Here is a 13083-nt window from a genome sequence, read left to right as displayed (position 1 = left end):
AAAAATAATTCCCTGAACATTTGGACACAGCATGCTACTATTTGCCTGCCATTAATATACCGTATGGATCTACAGCAGGAGGCAGAAGCCTAGAGGATATATTTTCCAAACTTTGCAGGGTGAAAGCTGCCCTACTCGATGGGTCTATTTGTGCAGCTGCCTTGGAAAACATTCCCTGATGGGGCTCTGATGAGCAGCTCTTCACTTTTTCAGCAACTCTGTTAGTTGTTTAACCTTTTAGAGCTGGTCTGGGCATTCTGATCTCTAATTTCTCCTACTTCATTGATTCCTTATCGTCCACCCATTAACCATAGTATTTTCAGGTGGACTGGAGAACAGAGGGCAAGCCACAAAGGCACAGTTACTGTCCTTAAAAGAAAATCATCGGGCTTCCCTGGTGGCACAGTGGTTGAGAGTCTGCCTGCCGATGCAGGGGACCACAGGTTCGTGCCCCGGTCCGGGAAGATCCCACATGCCGCGGAGTGGCTAGGCCTGTGAGCCATGGCCGCTGAGCCTGCGCGTCCGTGGCCTGTGCTCTGCAACGGGAGAGGCCACAACAGTGAGAGGCCGTGTACTGCAAAAAAAAAAAGAAAAAGAAAATCATCAAGATACAGTTTCTTTAGAGAAAAATGGGTTTGCAAATGACTTCTGTTGAATACTGCTGTTAGGAAGCTTGCCCCTGCCCACCCATTACCTGTTACAAGGAAACCGAGAACTTGGAATTCTAGGGAAGAGTTTCCCAAACTCATTTAAGCTTATTATTATGCCATTGTTATATCATATGCCTATGATTCTGAGCTCATTAGATAAAACTCACTCATTGATTTAAAATGACACACACTTTCATAAATTCACTGCTAGAAGAAATTTTCAAAAAGAAGAAGTAATCAAAATCTGAACTTTGGACCCAAACAAAATTAATAGTAGTGACACACATATTCAGTAGTTTTTTACCAGTAAGATTTTTTTAAGGTTTAAAAAAGCAGAAGTCTTTCATTTTTGTAGTTTTGTTACAAAACATGAATTTAAAAACAACATTTTAAAACCAGAATAGTGTTTTATTTTCTTTTTAGTAAGTCACACATTGCACAAATATTAGAAATATTGCCAAATTTCTCACTTCAAGGGCAACATCTTATTATAATACTTTGTTTTCATTATAGAGTAACATGTATACATACCATTCTTTGTAAAATGAGAAGGAAGAAAAGTATGGAATCATACAATTTGCAGAGTTTCAAAGGACCTTAAATTAAGCTGCTCCTTAAAATGTTTCTTCACCAATATAGAGATATTTCTTTACCAGTGTTACACATAGAAATAAAGAGAATAATAAAACAAACTCCCATGTTCCTATAGCCAAGCTTCAACAATGCTAAACTTTCTGCTCTGGTTAATTCATCAATGATTCTTTATTTTCTGTGAATAGGTAGCTAGATCTTCTTGTTGAGCATCCTCTTGCATGCCACCAAGAGACACGTTTTACCTGGTTGTCTAAATTTATTGTAAAGATTCATCACTAGGTTCCCACAGTGCCATCTCTCTCTCATATATCTATCAAATTTTTAACCTAAGGATTTTAGCATCTATTAATGGTATTGCCTAGATATTTTATTTGATATTGAAAAATAGTGACTTGGTAGTTTTATCATTATCCTTGCATTTATTAGCTGTGATTCTTACATAATGAAGATCTTTATATCCAATTTTATGACTCTGAAACTATATTGAAGACAGGTAGGCTAGATGCTTGATTGTTCTTCCTTGCCAGTTCTCAAAATAATGATGTGGTGCCCTTGTATACTCTTAAGGAGACCAATAATTTGTGCTCTGCTTTGTCATTTTAAATTTTTGTTTTGTTTTCAGAACTCATGGATTTTAACATTTTATGATTTCAGTCCATTGCAGCCATTATTCTTTTTGATGTCCAAGCTGTCCTGTCAATGCCAGAGGTTCTTGGCTCCTCTTTCTTTGATGGATTTCTTCCTTTTTTAGGTACAAATGGGTATTTCAGGTTCATCTTTTATATTTCCTGCCCTAGACTCTGAGTCAGCCATTTGTCCAAGGAGTCCTGCTTCCTTTCATAGGAAGTTGCAGTAAGAAATGACAGTATGAGCATTAGAGATGCTTTTTGCTTCTAGGACTTCTCAGGGCACAGAGTCAGAAAATATACAAATTTTAGGAAAACAATAAATCTTGAATTCATACTGATATTTGGAATTGGCATTGCAGAGTTTTACTTAATGTATAAAACTTGATTTTTAAAATATGTGTATTTTTTCCCTTTCTGAAAATTTTAGACATTAACATAATTATATTTGCTTTATTTTACAATAATACATATGTATATAAAATAGTTTGTATATACACAAAGTATAGTTACCTGCATTGTCATTAAAAATAAACCTGCCCGCTGAAAGCATTTTAAAATCTGTGTGGCTCTTTTCAGTCCTTAGAATATGTAATTCTACAATTTTTATTTAAAGTATTGTGTTTTTTAGGAATTCCCTGGCGATCCAGTGGTTAAGACTCGGCACTTTCACTGCCATGGCCTGGGTTCAATCCCTGGTCGGAGGAACTAAGATCCTGCAAGCTGTGTGGTGTGGCCAAAAAAAAAAAAAAAGTATTGTGTTTTAAAAAATCATTTGAAATAACCCTTCCATATCTGGTTATTCCACCAACCTTATATACTGTTCATTTTATTTTTGTTCATTTCCATTTTAAGGGATTGCTTTGGTTTTTGTTTATTTAATTTTAGCTTTTAATTCATGAAAAATATAGACATAATTCCAAAGTCAAAATTATGAACCAAAATAATTTAGGTTTCCAGCTTCACCTTCTCCCCTTCTTACTCTTTCCTTCCGATGGAGTAACCATTTTTATTACTTTCCAGATAATCCTTCCACTTTTAAAAATTGAAATATAGTTGACAATACAATATGTTAGTTTCAGGTGAAGAATATAGTATATTTAAATATATTTCAAAATGATCACCACAATGAGTCTAGTAACAATCTGTCCCCATGCAAAGTTATTAAGATATTATTGACCATATTCCCTATGCTGTATATTATGTCCCCATAACTTTTATTTTATAACTGGAAGTTTGTAACTCTTAAACCCCCACCTCCCTCCCCTCTGGCAACCACAGGTTTGTTGTCTGTATCTGAGTCTGTTGTTTTGTTGTTTAGATTCTACATATAAGTGAGATCATGTGGTATTTGTCTGTCTCTTATTTCCCTTAGCATGATACCCTCTAGGTCCATCTATGTTGTCAAAAATGGCAAGAGTTCATGTTCTTTATGGCTGAGTTATATTACGTTGTATATGTATACCACATCTTTATGCATTCTTCTCTCAGTGGCACTTACATTCCTTCCATATCTTGGCTATTGTACATAATGCTGTAATGAACATTGGGGTGTATATATCTTTTCAAATTAGTGTTTTTGTTTTCTTTGGGTAAATACCCAGAAGTGAAATTGCTGGATCATATGGTGCTTCTATTTTTAATTTTTTGAGCAATCTTCTTACTGTTTTCCATAGTGGGTGCACCAATTTACAATCCCGTCAACAGTGCATGAGGATTCCCTTTTCTATACATCCTCCCTAACACTTGGTCTTTTTGCTCATAGCCATTCTGACAGGTTTTAATTGCTGTCTGTATCTCACTGTAGTTTTGATTTGCATTTCTCTGATGATTAGTGATGTTAAGCATCTTTTTATGTGCCTGTTGGCCATCTGTGTATCTCCTTTGGAAAAATGTCTATTCAGGTCCTCTGTCCATTTTTTAACTAGATTGTTTGTTTTTTAGATATTTAATTGTATGAGTTCCTTATATATATTGGAAATTAACCCTTTGTCAGATATATTATTTGCAAATATCTTCTCCCATTCAGTAAGATGCCCTTTTGTTGATAGTTTCCCTCACTGTGTCCTTCCACTTTTTCTCTTAAAAAAATAAATTCAGCATACTGTACAAGCTCTTCCTTATCTATCAGGATTTGGTCAATGAAGCAGAACCACTGTGAGTGATGTAAAGGATTTATTGTAAGGATTAGACATTACACAACCTGGTTTAGCTGTCTGTGTAAGCCCAGTACCCCTGGATCGGATCTGGGCTTGAAGTCAGCAGGACTAGCAGTCAGGAAGGAATGATTCACATAAAGTTAAGAGAACAGGGGTGAATGGGTGGGGAGGGCAAACCAGAACCTATTAAGACCCACATCCATCTCTTAACCTGAACCAGCAGTGGTGTGTCAGAATCTCCAAGCCCCTGACTTTGATGGTGTGGGACCTGCAAAAGAACTAGGATACTTTGCCACAACATTAACACCCAGCATTTGTTCAGAGAAGTTGAAAGAGGAGATCCAGGGGAAGTTGGAGGAGCTGCCTGTCAAACAGCTGCCCTATGCAGATCCACCACAATGTCATAAACTGTTTGAGCTGCAACAGTGTCTGATCTCACACTGACCTGAGTGAACCTAGCAGCTGATTCTGATCAGTCTTCAAATCCTATGCCAGTTTTGCTTGTGGCCAACCCTAAACTAGAACTGTGCATGGGAGAGAATACTGGGAAACTTAGTTCCAACTAAGTTAAGTTGAAACAGTACAAAGCCACCACAGTCCATCTTTTGTCAACTTGTCATCCAATATATATCCCTCTTCCACTACATCTACTATTTCCACTTGTCCTTGGCAAGCACCTTGATGAATGGTGGTTCTTTGCCTGGACCTAAATCTTTATTCCTGAATGTCTGGGCTACTAGAATCAGTGCCTCATTGGAGACATGGGTGTTCTCAGCAGTACCCTAGGGGATCTCCTGAGTTCAGCTGTCCTCTTTCTTAGCCCCATTGTGTAGTAGCAACCCAAATTTCCCTTGATATTCAGGATCAATCTATCCAGCAAGTACCATAAATCAATCCCTTTCTTGCCTGCTAATTCTAATTTAATTATTCATTGCTGTATGCATTGAAGGTGGAAACATTTCTCCCTTTTAATCTAAGACCTCTATACTAGCAGAGTCCAGTGTTACAGATATAGGAAGCAACTAAAATATCTCAGAGGTTACAGAGAGACTAGGCACTCCTATTTTCATCCCTTGAGTCCCAGACTCATAAATCCTACCTATGGGAGAAACCGTACACTCATCTAGAATACATACTGCATCCTGGAAAATATACACCTCTACCCCACAAAGTGTTGTAAGCCAGTTGACTCCATAACTGAGTTTTCAAAAGGCCAATCCCAACTATAAGCATGAACCTATTGTACACTTGCTGCAAATGAGCTTCTTGATCAGAAGTGATACTGTGTGGAATATCATGAAGGCAAGTAAGGCATGTTATGAATCCAAGGATGGTAATTTTGGAAGAAGCATTGTGGAAAGGAAGGCAAATCCACATCCAGGATTAGTGCCATCCCATCCATGGTGAATGTGGTCAAAAATAACCTGGTGGCTGTAGAAGTTAATTATCTTGGAAGTGACATAATGCCACTTCCACCATACTCTATTAATTGAGACAGTCAGAAAGTCCTCCGGTTTTCAAAGGGAGGGATAAATACATGTATATTCCACCTCTTGAAGGACGAGTAGCAGAGTTCTGATGAACATGTTGGATATTTGATGAAAAATGTGTTGCACAATTCCTGGAAAATATAACCGGCTATTTTTCTGCAACCTGATATTTTTATCTATTTAATTTTTATCTCAACTGAGATCATTACAGAGTCATATAGACCAGGGACCGGTTTCGTGGAAGACAGTTTTTCCATGGGGGGGGTGGGGGGGAGGGATACGGTTCAGACAGTAACGTGAGCGATGGTTCAGGCAGTAATGTGAGCAATGGGAATGATGGAGAGCGGCAGATGAAGCTTTGCTCGCTCACCCATCACTCACCCCCTGCTGTGCGGCCTGGTTCCTAGCAAGCTGAGGACCCGTAGCGGTCCGCAGCCCAGTGGTTGGGGACCCCTTATATAGACAACCCTTGCTTATGTTCCAATAGTGTATAATATCCCATTATGTGATTATACCAAAGCTCATTCAACCTGCTCCCTAATGATGGATATTTTAATTTTTTTGGTATAGAAAGCAGTTTTGCTATACAAAAATATTTTTATACAAATAATGATGTAATGCCTAGCCTTGTTTGTAGTCATTTCTTTTTTGTTTTTATTTTTTTGTGTATCTTCAGTGTGAAAAAGTGTGCATCTGTAAATTTTTTACTTTTGTGATTCAGGTACAGTTCAAGGAACAAAAGATTCTGTTCTTTCCTTGAGATGAGCCCCTTTTATTTAAATCTTTTTATTTTATTTATTTAAATTTATTTAAATCTTTTTATTTAAAGATTCTTAGAGAAATGCATTTGTTGGCTATTAATTAACATTATATAATATACATTGAATGATATCCCAGACTATTTTGAAATTGTAGTTCATATTACATAACAAAGAAGCAATCACTGAGTAAACTGTATTAGAATATTCATTATGCAGTATTGTGTTATCTGTACCTTGATGAAAAAGAAGATTAATCCTTCTAGCTGCTCAAACAAGTCCACAAAAAGAAAAAGTTTTTAAAAATTAGTACTGATTTGTTGGGAGTCAGCATGACATTTTTGACTTCATGGGATACTGCAGAAAACAATGATCCATGATGTTTCAGATCTATTTAAAAGTGGGTCCAACTAATTCTCTGGTGATCACCTAAACATCACACTACATCTTCCTCTGTGAAATGAAGGTTTTCCTATGATTCAAGTACAAAACTGATTCAGCCTGTTAAATCTAAGTCCGCAAGTGCCAATTTCATTGAACTTTTCATTTAAAAATAGTATATATAACTCAGCTATAAAAACTGAAACTGATAATTTTCCTTGCTATTTTTTTTAACACTAAGTTACTCTAAGGTAGGTGTTAAGCAATCTAAGAAGTTTACAATAACTGAAGAAGGATCTTAAGCTGATATGAAAGGAAGCTGAATAGAAACTTTTGAAACTGATGAAAATTCAAAAATTACTACAGAAATATTATTATTCAATCATATTAACTCATAAGTTCATAAAAAGTAGGGAGTGGGGGGTCTATTAAAATCATTTAAAAATATTTAGTTTTGGTCCTCAGAAAATAGGTGCTTACAAGTAGTTTAAATTATGACTATTACTTAATATTCATGTTAATCACATTACTGATATTGTTAGTTAACATTAAAATATTTTTAGTTTAATTTTTAGTTTATTTTGGAGTATAGTTGATTTACAATGTTGTTAGTTTCAGGTGTACCACAAAGTGATTCAGTTATACACATACATTCTTTTCCAAATTTTTTTCTCATGTAGGTTATTACAAAATATTGAGTAGAGTTCCCTGTGCTATATAGTAGGTCCTTGTTGGTTATCCATTTTAAATATAGTAGTGTGTATATTTAATCCGAAACTCCTAATTTATCCCTCATCCCCACCTTTACCCTTTGGTAATCATGAATTTGTTTTCTAAGTCTGTTAGTCTGTTTCTGTTTGTAAATAAGTTCATTTGTGCAGTATTTTTTAGATTCCACATGCAAGGGATATCATATTTGTCTTTCTCTGTCTTACTTCACTTATTATGATAATCTCTAGGTCCATCCTTATTGCTGCAAATGGCATTATTTCATTCTTTTTTATGCCTCAGTAATATTCCATTGTAGACATGTACCACATCTTCTTTATCCAATTTTCTGTCAGTGGACATTTAGGCTGCTTCCATGTATTGGCTATTAAAAGTAGTGCTGCAATGAATATTAGGGTGCACGTGTCTTTTCGAATTATGGTTTTCTCTAGATATATGCCCAGGAGTGGGATTACTGGATCATATGGTAGCTCTATTTTTAGTTTTTTAAGGAACCTCCGTACTGTTCTCCATAGTGGCTCTACCAATTTACATTTCCACCAACAGTGTAGGAAGGTTCCCTTTTCTTCACACCCTTTCCAGTATTTATTGTTTGTAGATGTTTTTGATGATGGCCATTCTGACCAGTGTGAGGTGATACCTCACTGTAGTTTTGATATGCATTTCTCTAATAATTAGTGATGTTGAACATCTTTTCATGTGCCTCTTGGCCATCTGTATGCCTTCTTTGGAGAAATGTCTGTTTAGATCTTCTGCCCATTTTTCTATTGGGTTTGTTTTTGTTGTTGTTTTATGAGCTGTTTGTATATTTTGGAGATGAATCCCTTGTTGGTGGCTTTGTTTCCAAGTATTTTCTTCCATTCTGCGGGTTGTCTTTTTGTTTTCTTTATGGTTTCCTCTGCTATGCAAAAGCTTTTAAGTTTAATCAGGTCCCATTTGTTTATTTTTGTTTTTATTTTCATGACTAGGAGGTGGATCCAAAAAGATACTGCTGCAATTTATGTCAAAGAGAGTTCTGCTTATGTTTTCCTCTAGGAGTTTCATAGTATCTGGTCTTATATTGAGGTCTTTAATCTATTTTGAGTTTATTTTTGTGTATGGTGTTAGAGAGTATTCTAATTTCATTCTTTTACTTATAGCTCTCCAGTTTTTCTAGCACTACTAATTGAAGAGACTCTCTTTTCTCCATTGTATATTCTTCCCTCCTTTGTTGTAGATTAATTGACCATAGGTGTGTGGGTTTATTTCTGGGCTTCCTATCCTGTTCCATTGATCTATATTTCTGTTTTTGTGCCAGTACCATACTCTTTTGAGGACTGTAGCTTTGTAGTATATTGTGAAGTCAGGGAGCCTGATTACTCCAGCTCCGTTTTTCTTTCTCAAGATTGCTTTGGCTATTGGGGGTCTTTTGTGTCTCCATACAAATTTTAAGATTTTTAAATTCTAATTCTGTGAAAAATGCCATTGGTAATTTGACAGGGATTGTACTGACTCTGTAGATTGCTTTGGGTAGTATAGTCATTTTGACAGTGTTCTTCCAATCCAAGAACATGGTATATCTCTCCATCCGTTAGTGTCATCTTTGATTTCTTTGATCGTGTCTTATAGTTTTTGGAGTACAGGTCTTTTGTCTCCATAGGTAGGTTTGTTCCAAAGTATTTTCCTCTTTTTGATGCATTGGTAATGGGGTTGTTTCTTGAATTTCTCTTTCTGATCGTTTGTTTTTAGTGTATAGAAATGCCACAGATTTCTGTGTGTTAATTTTGTAACTGCAGCTTTGCCGAATTTATTGATGAATTCTAGTAGTTTTCTGATAACATCTTTAGGATTTCCTGTGTATAGTATCATGTCATCTGCAAACAGTGACAGTTTTACTTCTTCATTTCCTATTTGGATTCCTTTTATTTCTTCTCTGATTGCTGTGGCTAGGACTTGTAAAACTATGTTGAATGAAAGTGGCATGAGTGGTCATCCTTGTCTTCCTGATCTTAGAGGAAATACTTTCAGCTTTTCACCGTTGAGTATGATTTGAACTGTAGGTTTGTCGTATATATGGCCTTTATTATGTTGAGGTATGCTCCCTCTATGCCCACTTACTTTCTGGAGAATTTCTATCTTAAATCGGTGTTGAATTTTGTCAAAAGGTTTTTCTGATCTATTGAGATGATCATGTGGCTTTTATTTTTCAGTTTGTTGATGTGTATCACACTGATTGGTTTGCATATATTGAAAAATCCTTGCATCCCTGGGATAAATCCCACTTGATCATGGTGTATAATCCTTTTAATGGATTGTTGGAGTCGAATGGCTAGTATTTTGTTGAGGATTTGCATCTATGTTCATCAGTGATATTGGCCTATAATTTTTTTTTTTGGGGTGTGTGTGTGTGTGTGGTATCTTTGTCTGGCTTTTGTATCAGGGTGATGGGGGCCTCACAGTATGAGTCTGAGAGTGTTCCTTCCTCTATGATTTTTTGGAATGGTTTCAGAAGGGTAGGTGTTAACTCTTCTCTAAATGTTTGATAGAATTTGCCTGTGAAGCCATCTGGTTCTGGACTTTTGTTTGTTGGGGTTTTTTTTTTTAATCACAGTTTCAATTTCAGTGCTTTCAGTACTTGTGATCTGTTCGTATTTTCTGTTTCTTCCTGGTTCAGTCTTGGGAGCATGTACTTTTCTAAGAATATTTCCATTTCTAACAGGTTGTCCATTTTGTTGGCATACAGTTGGCTGTAGTAGTCTCTTATGATCCTTTGTATTTCTGTGATGTCAGTTGTAACTTCTCCTTTTTCATTTCTAATTTTATGGATTTGAATTCTCTCCCTTTTTTGCTTGATGAGTCTGGCTAAGTATTTATCAATTTTGTTTATCTTTTCAAAGAACCAGCTATTAATTTAATTGATCTTTGCTATTGTCTTCTTCATTTTTGTTTCATTTATTTCTTCTCTCATCTGTATGATTTCTTTCCTTCTACTAACTTTAGGTTTTGTTTGTTCTTCTTTCTCTAGTTGCTGTATGTGTAAGGTTAGGTTGTTTATTTGGGATTTTGTTTGTTTCCTGAGGTAAGATTGTATTGCTGTGAACATCCCTCTTAGAGCTTCTTTTGCTGCATCTCATAGGTTTTGGATCATTGTGCTTTTATTTTCATTTGTCTCTAGGTATATTTTGATTTCCTCTTTGATTTCTTCAGAGATCCATTGGTTGTTTATTAGCATACTGTTTAGCCTCCACATGTTTGTGTTTTTCACAGTTTTTTTGTTGTAGTTGATTTCTAATTTCATAATGTTGTGGTTGGAAAGGATGCTTGATGTGATTTCAGCTTTTTTAAATTTACTGAGGCTCACCTTAGTATTAGAACTTATTAAATATTAGAAAATATGCTAATAAGACATGGGAAAAGTTAATGGTCTAATTTTTGATCCTTGATACTAATTAATATTTTTAAGTTCAATGCTATTGGCAACTTCAGCTCTTAAAGTTAGAAGTAACTTATATAATGATTCATGTACAGGCACATGTACATTAATATGAACTTTGATGCTAATTGCATCTTTTGACAAACCATGCAGCAATAACCCTAATAGCATTGGATATCATTTTAAAATATTCATCTGTGAAAGCTGGAATTTAGGATCAATAGAGCTTATCATAAGCAGAGTTTTTTATTTCAGTACAGGAGCTACTGAGAGATGGCCAAAAATGATTTCATTCTGGGCTTACTTCTGCAAATGTAAAGTGATAATTTTCAGAGAAGCTGATGTGAAGAGTTTCTTACGTAAAGTGCCTGTAATCCAGAATGTGACTGCCCCAGGATGCTCTAGTTTAAACCCTACTGCACTGACTGGGGGACCACAAGGGGTAAGCACAGGGCTTTTAGTCCATTTATGGTACAAAACAGAAGCCAATTTTCATACATGCTGGGAAAATGAGGGAAAAGATAGATACAAAATGCCTGGACATTTTTGTTTGAATTTTTTTTTATACAGCAGGTTCTTATTAGTTATTCATTTTATACATATTAGTGTATATATGTCAATCCAAATCTCCCAATTTATCCCCCCCCCACTTCCCCCGTTTGTGTCCATACATTTGTTCTCTACATCTGTCTCTGTTTCTGCCCTGCAAACGGGTTCATCTGTACCATTTTTCTAGGTTCCACATACGTGTGTTAATATACGATATTTGTTTTTCTCTTTCTGACTTACTTCACTCTATATGACAGTCTCTAGATCCATCCACATCTCTACAAATGACCCAATTTCATTCCTTTTTATGGCTGAGTAATATTGCATTGTATACATGTACCACATCTTTATCCATTCATCTGTTGATGGGCATTTAGGTTGCTTCCATGACCTGACTGTTGTAAATAGTGCTGCAGTGAATATTGGGGTGCATCTGTCTTATTGAAATATGCTTTTCTCTGGGTATATGCCCAGTAGTGGGATTGCTGGGTCATATGGTAATTCTATTTTTAGTTTCTTAAGGAACCTCCAGACTGTTCTCCATAGTGACTGTATCAATTTACATTTCCACCAACAGTGCAAGAGGGTTCCCTTTTCTCCACACCCTCTCCAGCATTTGTTTGTAGATTTTCTGGTGATGCCCATTCTAACTGGTGTGAGGTGATAATCTCATTGTAGCTTTGATTTGCATTTCCCTAATAATTAGTGATGTTGAGCAGCTTTTCATGTGCTTCTTGGCCATCTGTATGTCTTCTTTGGAGAAATGTCTATTTAGGTCTTCTGCCCATTTTTGGATTGGCTTGTTTGTTTTTATAATATTGAGCTCATGAACTGTTTATATATTTTGGAGATTAATCCTTTGTTGATTCATTTGCAAATATTTTCTCCCATTCTGAGTGTTGTCTTTTCATCTTGTTTGAAGTTTCCTTTGCTTTGCAAAAGCTTTTAAGTTTCATTAGGTCCCATTTGTTTATTTTTGTTTTTATTTCCATACTCTAGGAGGTGGATCAAAAAAGATCTTGCTGTGATTTATGTCAAAGAGTGTTCTTCCTATATTTTCCTCTAAGTTTTATAGTGTCCGGTCTTACATTTAGGTCTCTAATCTATTTTGAGTTTATTTTTGTTTATGGTGTTAGGGAGGGTTCTAATTTCATTCTTTTCCATGTAGCTGTCCATTTTTCCCAGCACCACTTATTGAAGAGACTGTCTTTTCTCCATTGTATATCCTTGCCTCCTTTGTCATAGATTAGTTGACCATAGGTGCGTGGGTTTATCTCTGGGCTTTCTATCCTGTTCCATTGATCTATATTTCTGTTTTTGTGCCAGTACCATATTGTCTTGATTACTGTAGCTTTGTAGTATAGACTGAAGTCAGGGAGACTGATTCCTCCAGCTCCGTTTTTTCCTTCAAGACTGCTTTGGCTATTCGGGGTCTTCTGTATCTCCATACAAATTTTAAGATTTTTTGTTCTAGTTCTGTAAAAAATGCCATTGGTAATTTGATAAGGATTGCATTGAATCTGTAGATTACTTTGGGTAGTGTAGTCATTTTCACAATATTGATTCTTCTAATCCAATAACATGGTATATCGCTCCATCTGTTTTTATCATCTTAAATTTCTTTAATCAGTGTTTTACAGTTTTCTGCATACAGGTCTTTTGTCTCCTTAGGTAAGTTTATTCCTAGGTATTTTATTCTTTTTGTTGCAATGGTAAATGGGAGTGTTTTCTTGAT

The sequence above is a fragment of the Leucopleurus acutus genome (assembly GCF_964270905.1).
Source record: "Leucopleurus acutus genome assembly, chromosome: 6".
NCBI lineage: Eukaryota > Metazoa > Chordata > Mammalia > Artiodactyla > Delphinidae > Leucopleurus > Leucopleurus acutus.
This window is presented reverse-complemented; position numbering follows the sequence as displayed.